Below are 21,728 nucleotides of genomic sequence, written 5' to 3' on the forward strand. Positions count from 1 at the left end.
GGCTGTTAGGCAAATCACTTATGGCAGTCTGATCAGAGATACCAGCCCAGCCCTCTGAGCAGAACAGTACTGGAGCCTGCCTCCACCCCCTGTACTTCCTTGGGGGTTTTCTGTTTTTGTTTTAGTTTGAGATGAAGTCTTGCTCTGTCCCCAGGCTAGAGTGCAGTGGCACGATCTCAGCTCCCTGCAACCTCTGCCTCCTTGGTTCAAGAGATTCTCCTTCCTCAACTCCCAAGTAGCTGGGATTACAGGCACCTGCCACCACACCTGATATGGTTTGGCTTTGTGCCCCCACCCAAATCTCACCTTGAATTGTACTTCCATAATTCCTATGTGTGGTGGGAGGGACCGGGTGGGAGACAATTGAATCATGGGGCGGTTTCCCCCATACTATTCTTGTGGTAGTGAATAAGTCTCATAAGATCTGATGGTTTTATCAGGGATTTCTGCTTTTGCGTCTTCCTCATTTTTCTGTTTCCACCGCCATATAAGAAGTGCCTTCTGCCTCCTGCCATGATTCTGAGGCCTCCCAGCCATGTGAAGCTGTAAGTCCAATTAAACCCCTTTTCCTTCCCAGTCTTGGGTATGTCTTTATCAGCAGCATGAAAATGGACTAATACAACACCCAGCGATTTTTTTTTTTTTTTGGAGAGATGGGGTTTCACCATGTTGGCCAGGCTGGTCTTGAACTCCTGACCTAAGATGATCCACCTGCCTCAGCATCCCGTTGGGGTTTTCTGGAGCTAGTGAATGCCTTTTGCAGAAGTTTGTGGGATCCCCTGGCAAACCAACGTGCTGTAGACAAAGCGAGCGTCTTTCTAGCTTGTGCTTAGCTGACTGGAATATTTACATCTTCTCTTTCATTGTTGTTTTTGCTCTAAACACTCATTTCCTGGAGTTAGAACATTTTGCCTCCTTGATGGGCCTATTTTCTGCCACTAAATGAAGCACTAAAAAGGAGCATGATCCCAAAGGGGTTCAATTATCAGGTAATTGGTCAAGTGATCAGAATGTGGAATGAAGAAAAATAATGAGAGGTTGGAAAATGGAGCATTTGAATGCCAGAATGGCTGAGGACACGTATTTCGCAAACCCAGAATTTAGAAAGTCACCTGCATGTTTCAAATTCTGTGTGGTTTTTCCTCAGTTCCTAAGTAGTGTATTGGAAAGCCATGGTAGGTTCTATTCGATGTATATTATTTGGTTTGCATGAAAAATTTACTGTTCCCTTCTTTATATATTATTTGACTGAACTACCACTGTCATCATCCATAAATATTCTTGTGAAGAAATTTTATATTGATCTGCAAGGTAGCACCTTAGGAAATTTCACTTGGATAATATACCTTTCTTAATTTTTTTTTAAAGCACATAAAAGCATATTTTATATCATACTAAAGCTGCCTGTTATGTCAGACTGTTAAATCTCTTTTATTAATTGTATCCTAAGCAGGTTAACAGTACAGAGTCAACAGTGAGTTGCTATAAATATCTAGCAGCCAATATAATCAGCTGTAGCTGTTAGATGTGAAATTAAATGAATCTTGTCTAGTAACATGTATAATTTAAAAACTGGTAGAGCCTGATGAAGCTTCATCTGTTAGCAATGTGGTGCTGGATCACTACTTGAGTAACGTTTATGCCTGCAAAGTTTTAGATCAATGAATTTACATACCTCCGTTAATTAGGAAGAGATAATGAACAGCATTAGAGATGGAAGGGATTATGACTCCGTAAATTCTCTAGGACTAGATGAAAGTACATGTGTTTGATCAAAGGAATAAATCACTTACTTGAGTTCCATTCCAGACTTCTTAGGTCACTGTGTTCCCAGGGCTAGCGGGAACGCAGTTTGTATGACAGACGTGGTTTACAGCGTGACACTCTTCTGTTCCACCACTGCTCGTGACCTTGAGACTGGCAGTTGACGTCAAGTTGTTGGACTTTAATTCCTTTGCTCATTTGTTTCTCTGATGGGAACAGAGGGGATCTGCCTATGTGCCTGTCCCTGCTTAGTAAGAAACAAATACGGTGTCTATCCTCAGGAAACTTACAGGCTAGTCTGGGGCAGAGTCATGAGGCATCTGGAGTTACAAACAAAATGGTGGCTCTGAGCATGGGATACCCAAGAGGGTGGAGGTGGGTGAGTTAGAGAAGGCTTCCTTGAAACTGGAGTAGGGCTGGGCAGCCCCCATCAGGCTTATGGTTTATTAAAAAATCAAATCAGCCCAGGCACGGTGGCTCAGATTTGTAATCTCAGCACTTTGGGAGTCCAAGACGGGAGGATCACTTGAGATCAGGAGTTTGAGACCAGCCCTAGCAACATGGCAAAACCCCAACCTTACAAAAAATACCCAAATTTGTCCAGGTGTGGTGGTTCATTACTGTAATCCCAGCACTTTGGGAGGCCAAGGCAGGCAGATTGCTTGAGCTCAGGAGTTCAAGACCAGCCTGGCCAGCATGGTGAAACCCCTCTCTACACAAAAATACAAGAATTAGCTGGGCATGGTGGCATGCACCTGTAATTGCAGCTACTTGGGAGGCTGAGGCATTAGAATCACTTGAACTTGGGAGGTAGAGGTTGCAGTAAGCTGAGATCTTGCCACTGCACTCCATCCTGGGTGACAAAGCAAGACACTGTCTCAAAAAGAAAAAAAACAAAAGAATTCAAATCAAACAATACCAAAAGATATCCAGAAAAAACCTTAATGTTCCTGCCACTATTGACCTGCTTCTCACAGGAAGCTGCAGTTAATACTTTTTCATGAAAAATCATAGAAAATTGTCAAATATGGGTACACTTACATATGTAGCGTTTTGTAAAAAAAAAAAAAAAAAAAAAAGGCTAGGCATGATGGCTCATGCCTGTAATCCCAACACTTTGGAAGGCCGAGGCGGGCGGATCACAAGGTCAGGAGTTCTAGTCCAGCCTGACCAACATGGTGAAACTCCATCTCTACTAAAAATTAAAAAATGAGCTGGGTGTGGTTGTGCGTGCCTGTGATACCAGCTACTCAGGAGGCTGAGGCAGGAGAATCACTTGAACCAGGAGGCAGAGGTTATGGTGAGCTGAGATTGTGCCACTGTACTCCAGCCTGGGCAACAGAGCAAGACTCCATCTCAAAAAAGAAAAAAAAAAAAATTGCAAATGGGAGCAAAAAAGACACAACATTTAAATACCTCGTTGTTGTCCTGGTCTTTCCATAGCAGTATATGCAGAAGTGTTTCACTTTCTTGAATGGACAAAATACCAGCTTGTATTAGGTTGGTAATACAAGCAACCTAATACAACCTAAATAATAAAAGTAATTGCAGTTTTGCCATTACTTTCAATGGCAGAAATTGCAGTTACTTTAGCACCAATTAAATAGTTGAGGTTCAGACTGTGCCTGGAGTCCCGCCAGAACCAGCAGTGCAGGGCCCCTCCCGGAGTCCATATGTTCGTATATATGGGCCACAGTTGAGAACTGGCCTGTGAGGTTGGATAGCTTAAATTCAAATCCTGGCTCTCTTATTTCCTGGCCAAAGAGCTTTGGGCATGTTATCTCATCTCTCTGTAGCTGAATTTCCTTATCTGTAAAATGCAGAAAATAATGGTACCCGCTTCATAGGTTTCTCATAAGACTTAAATCTATAAAAGTGCTTAGAATATTGGCTGGCATTTAATACAGCCCAATAACTATGATTACTTCTGTTTTGTTTTTAATAACGACTCTGTTGAGATCAGATTCCATACCATGCCACTCATCCATTTCCATTTGTTGGTCTTTTGTGTATTTGCTGAGTTGTATAATGATCACCAAAATCATTATTAAAACATTTTTATCAAGGCAAGGCGTGGTGGATGATGCCTCTAATCCCAGCACTTTGGGTGGCCGAGGCAGGAGGATAGCCTGAGCCCAGGAGTTGAAGGCTACCCTGGGCAACTTAGCGAGAACTCATTTCTTTTATTTTGTTTTGAGATGAAGTTTCACTCTTGTTGCACAGGCTGGAGTGCAGTGGTGCCATCTTGGCTCACCGCAGCCTCCGCCTCCGCCTCCGCCTCCCAGGTTCAAACAATTCTCCTGTCTCAACCTCCCAAGTAGCTGGAATTACAGGCACCTGCCACCACACCCAGCCAATTTTTGTATTTTTATAGTAGAGACAGGGTTTCACCATGTTGGCCAGAGTGGTCTCAAACTCCCAACCTCAAGTGGTCCGCCCACCTCGGCCTTCCAAAGTGCTGGGATTACAGGCATTAGCCACTGCGCCTAGCGCAAGACCTCATTTCTAAAAAAAAAAAAAAAAATTTTTGTTAGCTGGGTGTGGTGGTAACAAAACTCCATCCCCGTTAGCTGTCATTTTCTATTTCCCTTCACCTGCCACTCCAGCTTTAGGCAGCCACTAATCCACTGTCTGTGTAGATTTGCCTGTTCTGGATATTTCATATAAATGGAACCATACAGCATGCAGTCCCTTGAGATTGACTTCTTTCACTTACCATGATGTTTACCGGGTTCATCAGGCTGTAGCTATCGTTGAGTAATACTCTACCGTATGGATGTACCACATTTTATCTACTACTACTACTTTTTGTTATACTATGAGATAAATTCTTAGAAGTAGATTGCTGATTAATTTGAATCACTTTATTCAAATGACAACATTAAGGAAAATTTAATTTAGACCCTAACCCTGACATATGGCATAACTAATACAAATTCATATCTGTACCTCCATTACTAAATAATATCCCTGGTGGTCCAAGAAATCGAATTCACCATCTCCTTGGTGTTACCTTCTTCCCTTGACAAAGAATTAAAAATAAATGAGAGGACATTTTTAATATGGAAATTTCAGTTCCCGGGAACTGAGCAAAAGAGAGAGATCCAGTTCCTTGCCTTTGGGCAGACCCCAGCCTGTCCTCTCAAATAGCCGAGGATCTGTTTAAGACTATAATAACTCTTCTTTCCAATGGTGCTGACATTGTTCACTTTTTTTTTTTTTCTTGGAGACAGAGTCTTGCTCTGTTGACCAGGCTGGAGTGTAGCCGTGCGATCTCCACCGGGTTCAAGTGATTCCCATGCCTCCAGATTAGCTGGGGTTATAGGCACCCACTGCCATGTCCGGCTCATTTTTGTATTTTTAGTAGAGATGAGGTTTTGCCATGTTGACCAAGGTAGTCTCAAACTCCTGACCTCAAGTGATTCGCCTGCCTCAGCCTCCCGCAGTACTGGGATTATACCGTGAGTCACTCTGCCCGGCCCACATTTTTAATCAAGAATATTTTGTCTGAAGATTAAGCCCAAATTTTTTGAAAATAGGAAGCGATTTTAGTAAGTGTAGTTCCGTTGCTGGCATCCATAGCTTTCATTTATTTCTAGTTAACTAGTCACTTCACAGGACACTATTTTCCCTGATTGATTTCTTATCATTGGGTAAACCTAAGCGGCCACTAGAAATTAGGAAGAGCTTGTTACTAATGTAAATAATACTACTTACAATAGTGTAGAGACACAAGGATTGCTGTTTCATTATGAAATAAATGCACCTTTATCCCTTTTTGTAGATGAGCAAACTGTCAGATCAAACAGTTTGCCTGGCACTGCCCAGCTGTTGGATAGTGACCCTGTGGTTCCGGCCCATCTCAGAAACTCAGAGCTTGGCCCCCCCTTTTTTTTTTTTGAGACGGAGTTTCACTCATGTTACCCGGGCTGGAGTGCAATGGCGCGATCTCGGCCCACCGCAACCTCCGCCTCCTGGGTTCAGGCAATTCTCCTGCCTCAGCCTCCTGAGCAGCTGGGACTACAGGCACACACCACCATGCCCAGCTAATTTTTTGTATTTTTAGTAGAGACGGGGTGTCACCATGCTGACCAGGATGGTCTCGATCTCTTGACCTCGTGATCCACCCGCCTCGGCCTCCCAAAGTGCTGGGATTACAGGCGTGAGCCACCGCGCCCAGCCAATTTTTTGTATTTTTAGTAGAGACGGGGTTTCACTATGTTGACCAGGATGGTCTCAATCTCCCGACCTCACAATCCACGCACCTCAGCCTCCCAAAGTGCTGGGACTACAGGCTTGAGCCACCGCGCCCGGCCTGCCCCCGCTTTTTTTTTTTCCAGGCAGTCTGGCTCTGTCGCCCAGGCTGGAGTGCAGTGGCACGAACTCAGCTCACTGCAACCTCTGCCTCCAGGGTTCAAGCAGTTCTCCTGCCTCAGCCTTCCAAGTAGCTGGGATTACAGGTGACTTTCACCACATAGCTTGGCCATTTTTCTACCCCTATTTGCTGACTCAAAGCCATCCTAGGGGGAAGTCTTATCTGCTGTCTTCTGATGGGGTAAGGCTACATGCATGAAAATTGGGGAAGCAAGTACTGAAGGAGAAAACAGGTGTTCCTTACTCGAATTTCATGACAGCCAGCCCAAGATGCCCTTTGCATCTATACCTACCTGGTATAAAATGACCTGTCTGTATGTCTCCATCAGGGCAAAGCCACGTGTCTGCAAATGGAAGCAGGCGATGCCTAGTTACAGTCCAGGCCATCCTGCTAGCCCTGGGCCACATCAGTATTATCAGGTTTAGCTTAATAGGATGATGCTGGCCTGGGAATTGCTTCTCTTTGTTTAATAGGCCAGGGCAGCAGTACTCAAAGATGTCACATTTTAAAACTTTACTTATCAGTAAATTAAAAGCTGTCCCCAGAGTCCCTGATCTAGTCCCTAATCTAAACACTTGGCACACGATGCAGGAGATTTTAAGCACTTCTGAACAGGAGACAGTTTTGTCAGTTTCAGTACTCGGGACTGCTGACAACATACGCCAGCAATAGCAGGCCCACACTGGTGTATGACCATATCGGTACAGTAAGGCCCCCAGCACACCCTGGAAACACCAGACCCCCAGCATAGGGTATGATCATAGTACAGCAGTCCCCAGATTCCGGTAGACATCAGGGTGACCATCTTGTTCAGAATCTCAGCATCACCATCTTAAACTCTGTACTTTCTGAGACATGTAAAATTGTTTCTACTGGTGAAGGGCAAATTTAGCAATCAGTTATCTTCCTTTGTTATCTGTGGGGGATTGGTTCCAGGACCTTCCCAAGGATACCGAGATCCACCAATCCTCAGGTCCCTGATATAAAATAGTGTGGTATTTGCATATAACCTATGCACACCTTCCTGTATACTTTAAATCACCTCCAGATTACTTATGCCCAATACACTGCTGCATATGACTTCATTCTCATGGATTCAGCATCACTACATACTCAGCACACGGCAAGTTCAAGATGCTTTTTGAAACATCATGGAATTTTTTTTCTGAATATTTTCGATCAACAGTTGCATCCATGGATGTGGAATCCACAGCTACCATCGGAAGGGTGACTTCATTTAGAAAAGACAGAACAAGGAGCTTTCAGTGGGTGGACATTTGTCCTTTCTGACCTCCCGGTACTTTTGTATTCCCTTCTGACTTTTGGAGAGTTTCCCTGGTATTAGTCCGTTTTCACACTGATATAACGATACTACCTGAGACGGGTTTAATTGACTCACAGTTCCACATTGCTAGGGAGGCCTCAGGAAACTTATGGTCATGGCAGAAGGCAAAGGAGAAGCAGGGAACTTCTTCACAAGGTGGCCGGAGAGAGAGAGAGCACAAGGGGCAACTGCCCAACACTTTTAAACCATTAGATCACGTGAGAGCACACTCACTGTCATAATAGTATGGGGTAACTGCGCCCCCCACCTCCATGATCCAATCGTTTCCCACCAGGTCCCTCATTGACACACAGGGATTAAAATTTGAGGTGAGATTTGGGTGAGAACACAGAGACAAACCATATCACCTCCGAATGTGTACACCTGCTTGCTGGTGTAAACCACCTGCATGATGGAAGCTAGATGGCCTGATGGCCTCTCTGCTTTCTTTGCAGTTAGGACTCAGGCTTGTATCCCACACCTGAGTACTCACTTGAACCAGATTTTGAGCCTTTAGTGAGTGACACAAGGAGAAGGCAGGATCCATGCTGGTGAGGAATGTGGCAGCAGAGGTGGGGGTCCCAGCATTATTAGCATCCAGCACCTGCCATCAGTGGGACTCTGTGGCCAGGCTTGTATTTCTCCCTGGGAACAGTTTTGCATGTGATTTTGGGGCTGCTTCTGCTTTAAATCTGGTTCTCTAGCTTGCTTGCTTGCTTGCTTTTTTTTTTTTTTTTTTTTTTTTAGAGACAGAACCTTGCTCTGTTGCCCAGGCTAGAGTGCAATGGTGCGATCATACCTCACTGCAGCCTCTGCTTCCTGGGCTCAAGTGATCTTCCCACCTTAGCCTCCCAAATACCTGGGACTGCAGACACATGCCACCATGTCCAGCTAAGTTTTAAATTTTATGTAGAGATGGGGTCTTGCTCTCTTGCCCAGACTGGTCTCAAACTCCTGGGCTCAAGTGATCCCCCTGCCACTGCCTCCCAGAATGCTGTAATTACAGGCATGAGCCACCGCACCCAGCCTCCATTTTTGTTGTTGCTATTGTCACTGCCATCATCATCATCATCATCATCATCGTCATCATCATTGTATCCTCTTTTTAGATTCAGGTGCAGTTCTTGTGTTCTTCCTGAATGCTTCTCCAGAAGTACCAGTTTTTGGCAATTCCTTCTGCTGGTGAACTATATGATCAGTCTACTTCATTAACACAGTGGCTTGGTTGGACTTTCATCTCTTACCGTTTACCTCAGGCACATGGTCTATTGGTGAAGAGTCTGGGTTTCAGAGTCAGAAAGTTCAGAGTGCATGGAAAGTAGTACCTTTGTCAGTGGGCTGGTGGGAGGCTGGACTGAAGCCACGAGTGGGAACAATGCCTGGCGTGTGATAGACACTCAGTAATTGTCATTTCCATGAGTAATGGCGTTTCTTGTATTCCCTTCCAGCTTGTGGGCTTCTTGGAGAGGTTTTCTGCCATTTATCTGATTGTATCCCAAGTATCTGCCTCAGTGCCTGATGACACATCATAGACACTCAAAACATACAGGCTTTTTGGAGATTGCGTTTAAAACTCAATGTCATTTAGGAGCCATTTGACCACCAGCAAGCTCCTGGACCTCAGCTTCCTTATCTGTACAGCAGGAGTGATGATATCTGTATTCCTGGGTTGCTTGGAGGATTAAACAAGATTATAAATTGCAGGGCCTGTGAGGGACACTAGGGGTGGCAGTAATAGAGTGATGTCATGGTTGTTTTCCTTTATCCTCACTGACACAGTGTTCAACTGCATGGCACCGTGTCCCTTTTCCTGCAGGAAGTGAAAGTATGGGGAATAGCAAGGGGCTTTGCTTTCTCTTTCTTTGACTCTCCAGCTCTTACTCAGAATATTCCAAAAGCTTGCATGGAGAAGCAGTGACAGCCAAGATGCCCTATGACAAAATGCGGATATTTAATTGCATGATTTGCCTCAATAACGTGTTCTTCTTCTGCCTTTTGTTGCCATATGTTTTGCTCTGTTTTAGAGCAGCTGTAGCTATCTCTCAAATTTATTTGGAAACAGGGTCTTTCCACTCAAATGCTCTGACACCCTACTGTCTCCTGTAAATAATTACACAGTGTTTTAATCTGGCAACATGTGTCAGTGTGCTAGAAGGTCTTGTCATCCTTTATTAAAAAGTTGCCATTAGAGGCCAGGTGTGGTGGTTGCTGTTGTCATTGCTTTCATGATCATCATCATCATTGTGCCTGTAATCTCAGCACTTTGGGAGACCGAGGCGGGCAGATCACCAAGGTCAGGAGTTCAAGGCCAGCCTGCCCAACATGGCAAAACCCCTGTCTCTACTAAAAATACAAAAACTTCGCTGGGTCTGGTGGTAGGCGCCTGTAACCCCAGCTACTCAGTAGGCTGAGGCAGAAGAATTGCTTGAACCCGGGAGGCGGAGGTTGCAATGAGCCGTTATCATGCCACAGCACTCCAGCCTGTGTGACAAGAGTGAAACTCCATCTCAAAAAGAAAAAAAAGGTTACCATTTGGACTGGTTTGGCAGATCGTCTGAAAGGCATGAAGCCCATTGTGGATGCAAAGCGTTATTCACTAATAATGCCTCGGGTGCTAAGGCCCCCAGCGCGCCGCCTAGGAAGCATTTGTGCAGGCACGTGCTGCCTTACATAACTTAGCAGTTTTCCCTTTGCAGTGTCCCCAGTGTGAATGCAAGAGGTACAAACAGGATCTATGTGGAATATCTATGCCCAGGATCTGAGGCTCTATCTGTAAAATACAAAGCATTTCAAGGGAAGCCAGTAGAGACATTCAATTTTATGGGCTTTATTTTCCCCATGTAAGTCAGATCCTCCTGTGCAGTTCTGGTAGGCTGACTGCATTGTATCAGGTCCTTGAAATGTGTAGTCATGCTTGCAGTTATGCCTTGGAATCTGTCTTCTTCCAAATTATGGTGACCATCCAGCCTGGTCTGCCCAGGACTATTCTGGTTTTAGCACTGAAGTGTCCCACATGCTGGGAAAACCCTCAGCCCGGGCTAACTTAGTTGGTCACCCTCGAGGTGCTATATTAGGGTCCTGCCTTACCCTGATTCTAGTTTGTGAAGATAAACATTTTTTTCAGGGGATTGAATCTAAAAATTTTAGAAGTAAGATGTGGAAAATTGTTGACATACATTTAACATGAATATTTAACATTCTCTAGGGAAAAAAAAAAAGCTTTTGGGAGAGTACTGTAGTTGTCTGTAACTTTAATCTCAAGGGTCAAAATGGCATCCTGAACTTCCCTGGGGATGCTTAATTGCTTTATTTTGTCTGGTTTATTACTTTGCTGACTGGCTTTCCTGGCATGTGTCAAGGGCATCATTTTCGGTTTTTATGTTTTTTGTTTTTTAATTTTTGAAACAGGGTCTTGCTCTGTTGCCCAGGCTACGGTATAGTGGTAGAATCTCAGCTCACTGCAACGTCCGCCTCGTGGGTTCAAGTGACTCTTGTGCCTCAGCCTCCCGAGTAGCTGGGATTACAGCTATGCCCCACAATGCCTGTGCCATCACACCCAGCTAATTATTTTGTACTTTTAGTAGAGATGGGGTTTTGCCATGTTGGCCAGGTAGGTCTCGAACTATTGGCCTCAAGTGATCCTCCCGCCTCAGCCTCCCAGAGTGCTGGGATTACAGATGTGAGCCACCGTGCCTGGCTCACTGTTCTTAAATGCATCTCTGCTGCCACCTCCCCAGAGCAGTTTGCGTGGAACTGCCCACGTGAGATGCAGTGTTGTTGCAGATCACTCTCATAATTTGCAGCATTTTGCGCTTGTGAATTTCAGTTTGGGATTCCTATTTAAGACCATAACTATCTACATCAACAGCTTCTCGATATGGACAGCATGTCCTTCCCAAATTGCTAATCCTGTGGACATGTCATTGTGTGCGTTTCAGCTGGTCCAGAGCTGAACCAACTTCCAATTCTTTGAGGCATGTTGCAGAGTGCCCCCACCACGCCCCTGCCATGCACATTTCATATATGCCACATAATGTGGATTTTACATCACGCTGTCCCAAACATATCTTCTAAATTTGCTGAATGTGTATAGCTGTTTTCATAAGATGAAGCAAATTAGTGAATTATTTTACTGTATGGGTATTAGCCTTCTGGAGGGTATTTATATCTATTGCAAAAATGCCCTAATATCCTAACAAGTAGACACATAAAGATATGTATTGAGGCAGAATGTGGTGGCTCATGCCTATAATCCTAGCTTGCAGAGAGCCTGAGGTGGGCGGATTGCTTGTGGCCAGGTGTTCATACACCAGCCTGAGCCACACAGGGAGACCTCATCACTTAGCCAGGAGTCATGGTGTGCACCTGTAGTTGCAGCTACTCAGGAGGCTGAGGTGGGAGGATCACTTCAGACTGGGAGGTGGAGGCTGCAGTCAGCTATGATTGTGCCACTGAACTGCAGCCTGGGTAACAGAGCGAGACCTTGTCTCAAAAAAAAAAAAAAAAGAGAGAGAGAGAAAAAGATGGATGTTGAAATACTTGTGAAAAGGTCACCCTAAGAGAATGTCAGTGATTAATACATGAGCATCACTGGCATAGTTGTCATAAAAATGATGCAGTTCCAAGGCCAGAAAAGACCCATTAGAGACCATTTGACCCCATTTTTGCAGCTTTATGTCCAGGAGGAAACTGCTCACCTTAGTCTTGAATATGCCACATTTGCCTGCAGCTTCTTGGGAGCATATGTTTTACAGTGAATCTGACTTACCTTTTTCTGCTACACATTTTTTTTCCTTCTTTTTGGTGACAGAATCTCTGTGTCGTCCAGGCAGGAGTGCAGCAGTGTGGTCATGGCTCACTGCAGCTTCTAACTCTTGGGCTTAAGCCATTGTCCCACCTCAGCCTCCTGAATTTTTTTTTTTTTTTTTTTTTTTTTGTAGAGACGGGTCTCACTCTGTTGCCCAGGCTGGCCTCGAACTCCTGGCTTCAAATGATCCTTCTGCCTTGGCCTTCCAAAGTGCTGAGATTACAGGTGTGAGCCACAGCACCTGCCTGTGCTACAGTTTAACATTTTCTTCATTTGGGTCTATTGTGAGGCCAAAGAAAAGCTGGTATTCTCCCTTTTGGCCTCTGGCCATCAGCTGTGGAGAAGTTCCTGCGAAATTGGATTTTTATAAATACAATATGCAGGGGGACCTTAGAGGGACTCTGCAGTAGACGCTTTTGTAAGGTAAAGAATCTGCTTATAATGTGCACATGTCCCTTTAATTTGTTAAATCAGATTTGTAGACATCGGGTTTAGAAATTGGGCCCCCTTTTCCTCAGTGTGTTGAATGTGAGTGCTTTTAGTGTGGGGGGGGCCCTTCTCACAGGGGGAGGGGAAGAGAGGACCCCCTGTGTGTTTTTACCACAGCAGATATGTGGCTAACAAGCAGTTACTGGTGAAATAAAGTTGCCTCGAACTAAGGACTTCATCTGGTTTTTGGTTTGGCTTGAAAACACTCTGTCAAAATGATCTAAAGATGGAGCTAGTTTTAAAATCAATATTATTTCATCTGTCATCAAACAGAGCCTCTAAAACCTCAAGTGGGTGAGTTCAAAAGCCACATTGTACCCGAGTGTGCCCCTTCCATTCCTGAGATGCAGTTTATGAACTAAATGTCTCTGTTTTCTTCCACCTGAAAAAGCAATGGTGTACAAAGAAATAAAAAAGTCTGTGTGCAGAGCCTCAGAGGGCTGTCAGCTGGAAAGGAGGGCTACCAAGATCCCCATGAGACTGACTTTCTCATAGTGAAATGACCAGGATCACCCTTTCAAACAACCAGAGGTCTCATTCATTACCCAGCCTGTCATTCTTACCCAGTTTCTCCCCAAGCCACACTGGAGGGCCAGCTTCATTTCCTCTTTTCCTGGATCAGTCACCAAATAGGATTGGATATCCTCAGAAGGCTACACTCTGTGAAAGGGAGACATTGAAAGAAAATGGGAGGGGGCTCCATGTGGAAAATAGGTTGCCTGTTCACCTTAGGAGCAGAAGGGCGCGTGGACACGTGGATTCTGGGGAATGGGGAGTTTATGAATGTATGAAGTGGCTGGGGTTGTTGAGATGTGGGAAGATTGAGAATCCAGGGGCAGAAAGGGCGGTCAGACCCGTGGGAGGAGGGGAGAGCCTAGGCACAGAGATCAGCGACCAGGAAAGGCGGCAATCAGGAACCAGGAAAGGCGGCCAACAGTAACTTTTGCCATTGCTCAGACCATGTGGCCTTCTGTTCTCTGCTGCTGCTGCTTTTTTTTTTTTTTTTTTTTCAATTTTTTTAATTATGATTCAGTCTCCGTAGAGAGTGCCAAAAATTGCCAACGCCGCTATATTTCAAGTCGTCATGGTGGGGTGTTGGGAAAAGTTTTCAATTGGCAGTAATTGCACCTCGGATAAACCTCATTGGCTATGATACTGCCAGTGCGCAAAGCTGCTGCTGCTTTGTTTATTGTTGTTGTTCCTTTGCCAAAGACCAGCTTTCTTGGTTTTGGTGCACACACGGGACTACCCCTGCCATGCCTTCCTGCCATGCCTTCGTAGGATTTCACAGCTCAGCTCTTTAATGAGTTACATTAACATCAAAATATCAATAGTTTCAGCTTCACCCAAAGAGTAAAGGTGAATGGCTCAGCTGGTGACAGACATCTCCTGAGGCCAGGATGACACTGCAGAACAGCATCATTGGGGGTTAGAATGTCAGCATACAAATTTGGGAGTGACATAAGCATTGAGGCCATAGCAGCATATAAAGAAATCCAGTAACTTTTCAAAGAAATATTTTTTCACAATGAATAGAATCACAGGATAGTAAAAAAAAATTTAGATCATAAATTCACACTATACCAAATTTGCGAAGGTTCAGACATATTGAATTTGCTTAACTAAACATCATTTTGCTATCCGTCTTCAGCTTATAAATTTGAAAGGCAAGAATTTGGAGTTTATGACTACGGAGGCAGAAATAGATATATGTTATTCATATAGTAACATATTTATGTATTATATAATGTATGTTAATATATAATTGTATAATATATATTAATAAATAATATAGCTAGTATATTAATATATAATCTAATTAATACATTTATATATTATGTAATGTCTTACCAGAGATGAATTTTAATAGATAGTTTCTACTGGATCCAAATGTTTTACTTTGTGTTTTTTCTATCCTGGTGCAATTTTTGAAAGCACTTCATTTTTGACATGTGTCTTAGTTTGTAAGATTTTATATATATAAATATATATAGTATATAATATCATAAATATATATATTATATAATGTATAAACACAGACATAATATATACTATTCTATAAATATATATACTTTTATATATATATGTAAATTTTCATACCGTTACATATGATCTTTCTTTTTATTCATTTGTTTACCTGTCAGGATAGCCTTCAAGTGACTGATTTTCAGAGTTTAATAAATTTGATCTACTCAGAGCTGACACACATTGATTTATTCACAATCTAAAGACAACTGTGGTTGGACAGAAGGCCGTTATAGAGAATTAAGTGAGGGCTGTCAAGATTAAACAAAGCTTCCCTTTTTCATGGGGTAGAGTAATAGATTACATGAGAGTTTCTTATCAAGCATAACAACTCATTAAACCCCTAACAGAGATTCAGGTGCAAGTTTATGTTATAAACTAACATCATTTAGGCTTTTTAAGAGCCAGAAGATGCTTTTCACACCAAAATCCAGTTACAGCCTGTGATGTTTTTTTGATAGACTTTCTTAAAGAAAGCAGGAGACTTTTTATATTCAAACAGTACTTTAACCTCTGCTCTGTTCTCGTTGTGTTTAATTTTATAAACCAGAACTAGTTTTTATTATGAGAAAGCTTTAATCTTCAAAGCAAAGTTATATACTCAGTAATTTTGGGTAGAGTGGGAAGCACTTGGACCTGGGGAGTCAGACAAAACTGGGTTTGAGTTCTGTGACTGTGGTGGCTCTAGAAAGCTTTCTTTTTACTTTGTATTCAGAGCTGCCTAGCATAGATGTTTTTCATTTATGTTATCACTGAGGCCTCAAAATCTTACTGAGGATTTAGGTATTGGACTACAGTTTCTTTTTAACTTTTAAATGTTTCAGCTTCTTAGAAAAACTGAAAAGCATAAAAATACCAAAAATAGCCTAAAGATTAATAAAATGAGTACACATGTTTTTACCGGCCAGCTTTCAGAGGTAAAACATTATCAGTCCTGTTTAAGCCTTCTGTGTGCCAGTTTTAGTTAGGGATTTAGGGCATGTGACAAGAAAATGCCAGGAACAGTGACATGTGTGAAGAGTTTATTTTTCTCTCAGGTAATGTGACGTTTGGAGATAGGGGTTCCTAGGACCTGGGCTGTCTTAGCTTTTTGTTCCTTCATCTTTAGGGTATGGCCCTTGTCTTCATGCTTACAAAATGGCTGCAGGAGCTGCAGCCATCACATCTGTATTCTATGAAGGAGGAAAGGCCAGTAGCAAAAGCACTTTTCAAGGAGGTCTATCCAATGACTTTTACGCTAGAGACCAGAATTGTACAGGAAAATGTAATGTGTTTTCATCTTGTGGCTGGTTTGATCTTCTGATCACTAAAACTTTCTCCGTATCAGCAATAAGGGTGTTTCACTTTTTTATCATGTGTGTGTTTGCTGGAGTAGCACTCAATTTCCTTAAGAACACTCTGGTAGTATTGCTAGCAGAGAACACTTGCTGCCAACAAAAGGAAGGATTATTAGACAGGAAGTTAGCAGCCTCTCCCTGAGAACATTCCTCTGCTTCCCTCCAGAGGTAAGTGTTGTCCTTAAGAGATTTGGGTTTTTTATTGTATCTCTTTATGTTTTTATTATAGGCATACCTTACTTTATTGAGCTTCTCTCGATTGTAGTTTACATATGCTATGATTTTTACGTACTGAAAGTTTGTGGCAACTATGCATCCAGCATCAATTTTTCTTTTTTTGAGACAGAGTCTCACTCTGTCATCCAGGCTGGAGTGCAGTGGCATGATCTTAGCTCACTGCAAGCTCCACCTCTCAAGTTCAAGGGATTCTCCTGCCTCAGCCTCCCAAGTGGCTGGTCCAGCCATGAGCCACGACGCCTGGCTAATTTTTGTATTTTTGGTACAGACAGGATTTCACCATGTTGACCAGTCTGGTCTCGAACTGCTGACCTCAAGTGATCCGCCCGCCTCAGCCTCCCAAAGTGCTGGGATTATAGGCTTGAGCCACCGCACCTGGCCTCTGTTAGCGTCACTTTTTCAACAGCATGTTCTTACATTTTGGTAATTCTTGGAATATTTTGAACTTTTCCTTTCTTATTGTATCTGTTATGGTGAGCTGTGATCAGTGATCTTTGATGATGTGATCATTTAACGAACCATGTCTGTTAAAGGTGGCAAATTTAATTGATGAATGTGTGTGTTGTGACTGCCCCACTCACTGGCCATTTCCCTGTCTCTCTCCCTTTTTTTGGGCCCCCGTATTCCTTGAATCACACTAATGATGAAATTAGGCCACTCAATAATAATAATAATAATTAGGTGGCTTGTGCCAAACAGCCAAGTTGTGATTGCAAAGAAAAAGTTCTTAAAGGAAATTAACAAGTGCTACTTCAGTAAACACACAAATGATAAGAAAGTGAAACAGCCTTACTGCTGATGTGAAGAAAGTTTTAGTGGTCAGGATGGGAAATCAAAGCCACAACATTCCCTTCAGCTTCACGATGTTTAAGGAAAGAAGCAATCTCCACAACAGAACTGTGTAAAGTGAAGCAGCAGGTACCCACGGAGAGGCTGCAGCAAGTTAGCCAGAAGCTCTAGCAGAGAACATTGAGGAACACTAAACAGCACCTTTATGCCACCTAGGACTTTCATAGCTGGAGAGGAGAAGTCCATGCCTGGCTTCAAAGCTTCAATGGACAGGCTGACTCTCTTGTTAGGAGCTAATGCAGCTAGTGACTTTAAGTTGAAGCCAGTGCCCTTGTGCCATTCTGAAAATCTGATGGCCCTTCACAGTGATGCCAGATCTACTCTGTCTGTGCTCTGTAAATAAAACAGCAAAGCCTGACTGGCAGCACCTCTGTTTACAGCATGGTTTACTGAATATTTTAAGCTCACTGTTGAAACTTACTCCTCAGAAAGACTCTTTTTAGAATACTGCTGTTCATTGGCAACATAACTGGTCACTCAAGGTCTCTGATGGAGATGTACAAGGAGACAAATATTTTTACATTTGCTAACATTCATCCATTCTGCAGCCCATGGATCAAGGAGCCGTTTCAACTTTCAAGTCTTATTATTTAAGAAATACAATTCATAAAGTTGTACCTGCCATAGATAGTGATTCCTTGGATGGATCTGGGCAAAGCAAACTGAAAACCTTCTGGAAAGGATTCACCATTCTAGATGCCATTAAGAACATTTGGGATTTGGCCAGGCGCTGTGGCTCACGCCTGTAATCCCAGCACTTTGGGAGCCTGAGGCAGGTGGTTCATTTGAGGTCAGGGGTTCAAGACTAGCCTGGCCATGATGGTGAAATCCCCTGTCTCTACTAAGAATACAAAAATTAGCTAGTCATGGTGGCGGGTGCCTGTAGTCCCAGCTTCTTGGGAGGCTGAGGGAGGAGAATCACTGGAACCTGGGAGGTGGAGGTTGCAGGAGCTGAGACGGCACCACTATATTCTAGCCTGCGCACAGAGTGAGACTCCATCTCAAAAAAAAAAAAGAACATTTGTGATTCATGGGAGGAGGTAAAAATATTAACATTAACAGGAGTTTGGAAGAAGTCGATTCCTTTCTTCATGGATGACTTCAAGGGATTCAAGACTTCAGTAGAAGACAGAACTGCGGATGTGATAGAAATGGCAAGAGAACTGGAATTAAAAGTGGAGCCTGAAGACGTAACTGAATTGCAATCTCATGATCAAAACTTGAATAGATGAGGAGTTGCTACTATGGATGAACAAAGAAAGTGGTTTTCTTGAGATGGAATCTACTCTTGGTGAAGCTGCTGTGAACATTGCTGAAATGACAGCAAAGAATTTAGAATATTCCGTAAATTCATTTGATAATGCAGTGGCAGGGTTTGAGAAAATTCATTGCAGTTTGGAAGGACATTCTGTAGGTGAAATGCTATCGAACAAAGCAGGTTCACATGCTACCGAGATCTCACAGAAGGAAGAGTCAGTTGATATGGACAACTTCATGATTGTCTTCTTTTAAGAAATTGCCCCAGCCACTCCACCCCTTCAGCAGCTAGCGTCCTGGTCAGTCAGAGACCATGAATGTCAGGGCAGGACCCTCTACCAGCAAAAAGATTATGATTCACTGAAGGCTCACATGATTGCTAGCATTTTTTAGCAAAAAAGTATTTTTAATTAAGGTTTTTTTTTTTTTTTTTTTTTTTTTGGAGACAGAGTCTCGCTCTCTCACCAGGCTGGAATGCAGTGGCGCAATCTCAGCTCACTGCAACCTCCACCTCGCGGGTTCAAGAGATTCTCCTGCCTCAGTCTCCTGAGTAGCTGGGACTACAAGCACCCGCCACCACGCCCGGCTAATTTTTTATATTTTAGTAGAGACAGGGTTTCACCAATTTGGCCAGGATGGTCTCGAGCTCCTGACCTTGTGATTTGTTTTTAGACATAATGTTATTGCATACTTGATAGACTACAGCGTAGTGTAAATATAACTTTTATATGCACTGGGAAACCAAAGATTTGTGTGACTTGCTTTATTGAGACACTTTATTGTCACAGTCTGGAACTGAACCTGCAATATCTCTGAGGTATGCTTTTAATATTGGCATGTATTCCTCAGAAATACATAAGCTTATTTCACGTTTTTAAACTACATTAAATGGCATCATATCCCAGATATTTTCTTTTACAGATTTATTTTCCTGTATGCTAGAGAGGCTTCTGCATTCATATGGATCATTCATATGGATCGTTCTAGTTCATTTATTTTCATTGTTGTAGAGAATTGCAGTATATGACTCTACTACAGTTTAGCTAACCATTGTGCTGTTGTTGGGCATATAGATTGTTTTCAGCGTTTTGCTACTACAATTATGCCACTATGACTCAGCTTTCTCCTCTGTTGCTGTGCCCATATGCAAGAGATTCTGGAATAATCACTTCAGCATTCCAGGACATTGCTAGATTTTGTCTACGAAATGGTATGTTAATTTGTACATCTAGCAAAAATGTGTGCAAATGTCCACTGGCCATTTCCTTACGGACACTTTCCGTTGCTGGACTTCTAATATATATTTTTTTGAGATGAAGTCTCACTCTGTTTCCCAGGCTAAAGCACAGTGGAGCGATCTGAGCTCACGGCAGCCTCTGCCTCCCGGGTTCAAGTATTTCTCTGCCTCAACCTCCCGAGTAGCTGGGATTACAGGCACCCACCACCATGCCCAACTAACTTTTGTAGTTTTAGTGGAGACGGGGTTTTGCCATCTTGGTCAGGCTGGTCTTGAACTCCTGACTTCATGATTCTGCCTACCTCAGCCTCCCAAAGTGCTGGGATTACAGGCATGAGGCACCATGCCTGCCCCGGACTTCTAATTTTGACCAGTCTCTTGGATGTGAAATGGGCACTGTGTGGTGTTCTTCTTTTAGCTTTATAGAGATATAATTGGCATACATTTAAAAATGCACACACAGTGAACAATTTTTAAACAGCTTTATTGGGGGATAATTACATACAAAGAAAAACATGTTTAAAGTGTGCAATTTAATAAGTGTTGACATGTATATACCTGTGAAACTACAATCACAGCGAGTACACACATCACATCCAAAGTTTCCTCTTCAAGCCAGGCATGGTGGCACACGCCTATAATTCTAACACTATGGGAGGCTGAGGTGGGCAGATTGCCTGAGCCCAGGAGTTCAAGACCAGACAGGCAGCATGGGCCTGGAGTTTTCACTGTGTGTAGGTTTTTACACATTTAATTTATTTAATAGCTACAAGGTATTCAGATCATGTATTTTTTCTTGAGTGATTTTTCAGTATGATGTGCCTGTAGAGGGATTTTTTTTTATATATATGGAATGTGATTATTGATTTTTTTTTGTTTTTTCTGAGTCAGGGTCTGCCTCTTTCATCCAGGCTGGAGTACAGTGGCGCAATCACAGCTCACTATAGCATCAACCTCTCAAGCACAATCGATTCTCCCACCTCAGCCTCCTGAGTAGCTGGGACTACAGATGCCAGCCACTGTGCCTGGCTAATTTTTGTATTTTTTCAAAGAAGTGGGGTTTTGCCATGTTTCCAGGCCGGTCTGGTACTCCTGGGCTCAAGCAATCTGCCTACCTCATTCTCCCAAAGTGCTGGGATCACAGGCGTGAGCCGCTGTGCCCGGCCTTATTGATATTTCTATTGGTAGAATTCAAACCTACCGTGTTGCCATTTATTTTCCTTTCTTCTTCTTTTTTTCTTTTTTCTTTTTTGGGGGTAAAATCTGAAACGCCTGCATTCTAAAAACACTGTAACACTATTTCTCATTTTTAAATATGTTGTCTGTTCCCTGTTTTCCTGACTTCTTTTGGATTATTTTTCCTGATTCCACTTGAGCTCTGCTTGGCCCATTAGCTATAACTCTTTGTTGTGGTATTTTCAAGGTTGCATTAGGATGCACAGTATATACATCTTTAACTTTTCACAGTCCCCCTGCACGTGATATGACCCCACCTCACATGTTACGTAAGACCCTTGTAACAGTAGCGTCTTCCATTCCTCCTTTCCTGCCCTTCATGCTATTGGTGTGGCATATTTTACTGCCACAAATAAATACTAAAAACCCTGCCATATGCTGTCATGACTTTTTTTTTTCTTTTACAAAGACAATTTCCTTTCAAAGAAATTTAAATAATGAGAAGAAAAGGATTCTTTTTGCCCACGTAGTTACCATTTCTGGTGGGCCTCGTGCCTTTGTCTGGATCCAGAGCTGCATCTGTTATTGGTTTCCTCCTGCTTCAGCCTTCCTTTAACCGTTCTTTACGTAGCCAGCACCAGGCTGCTGCTGATGTACTTTTGCAGAATGTCTGTGAAAGTTTTTATGTTACCTTTGTTTTCACTGGACATCAAATTTTTTTATTTTTATTTTTTTTTTTTTTGAGACAGAGTCTTGCTCTGTTGCTTAGGTTGGAATGCAGTGGTGTGGTCTCAGCTCACTATAACCTCTGCCTCCCAGGCTCAAGCAATTCTCCTGCATCAGCCTCTTGG

The 21,728-nt window shown here is 42.9% G+C and overlaps 1 protein-coding gene and 1 non-coding gene across 4 annotated transcripts in view; one reads left to right on the forward strand and one right to left on the reverse strand.

The window, feature by feature from the left end:
* Nucleotides 1-21,728, forward strand: part of CPPED1 (calcineurin like phosphoesterase domain containing 1) — a 140,171-nt gene that overhangs the window by 41,188 nt on the left and 77,255 nt on the right. The window lies entirely within an intron of this gene.
* LOC116526750 lies at nucleotides 13,793-13,932 on the reverse strand. The gene has a single exon (XR_004258254.1). It is a non-coding gene; the product is annotated as a U4 spliceosomal RNA (small nuclear RNA).

This window comes from Sapajus apella, unplaced genomic scaffold, assembly GCF_009761245.1.
Source record: "Sapajus apella isolate SASKATOON/1434 unplaced genomic scaffold, GSC_monkey_1.0 scaffold51, whole genome shotgun sequence".
Taxonomy (NCBI): Eukaryota; Metazoa; Chordata; class Mammalia; order Primates; family Cebidae; genus Sapajus; species Sapajus apella.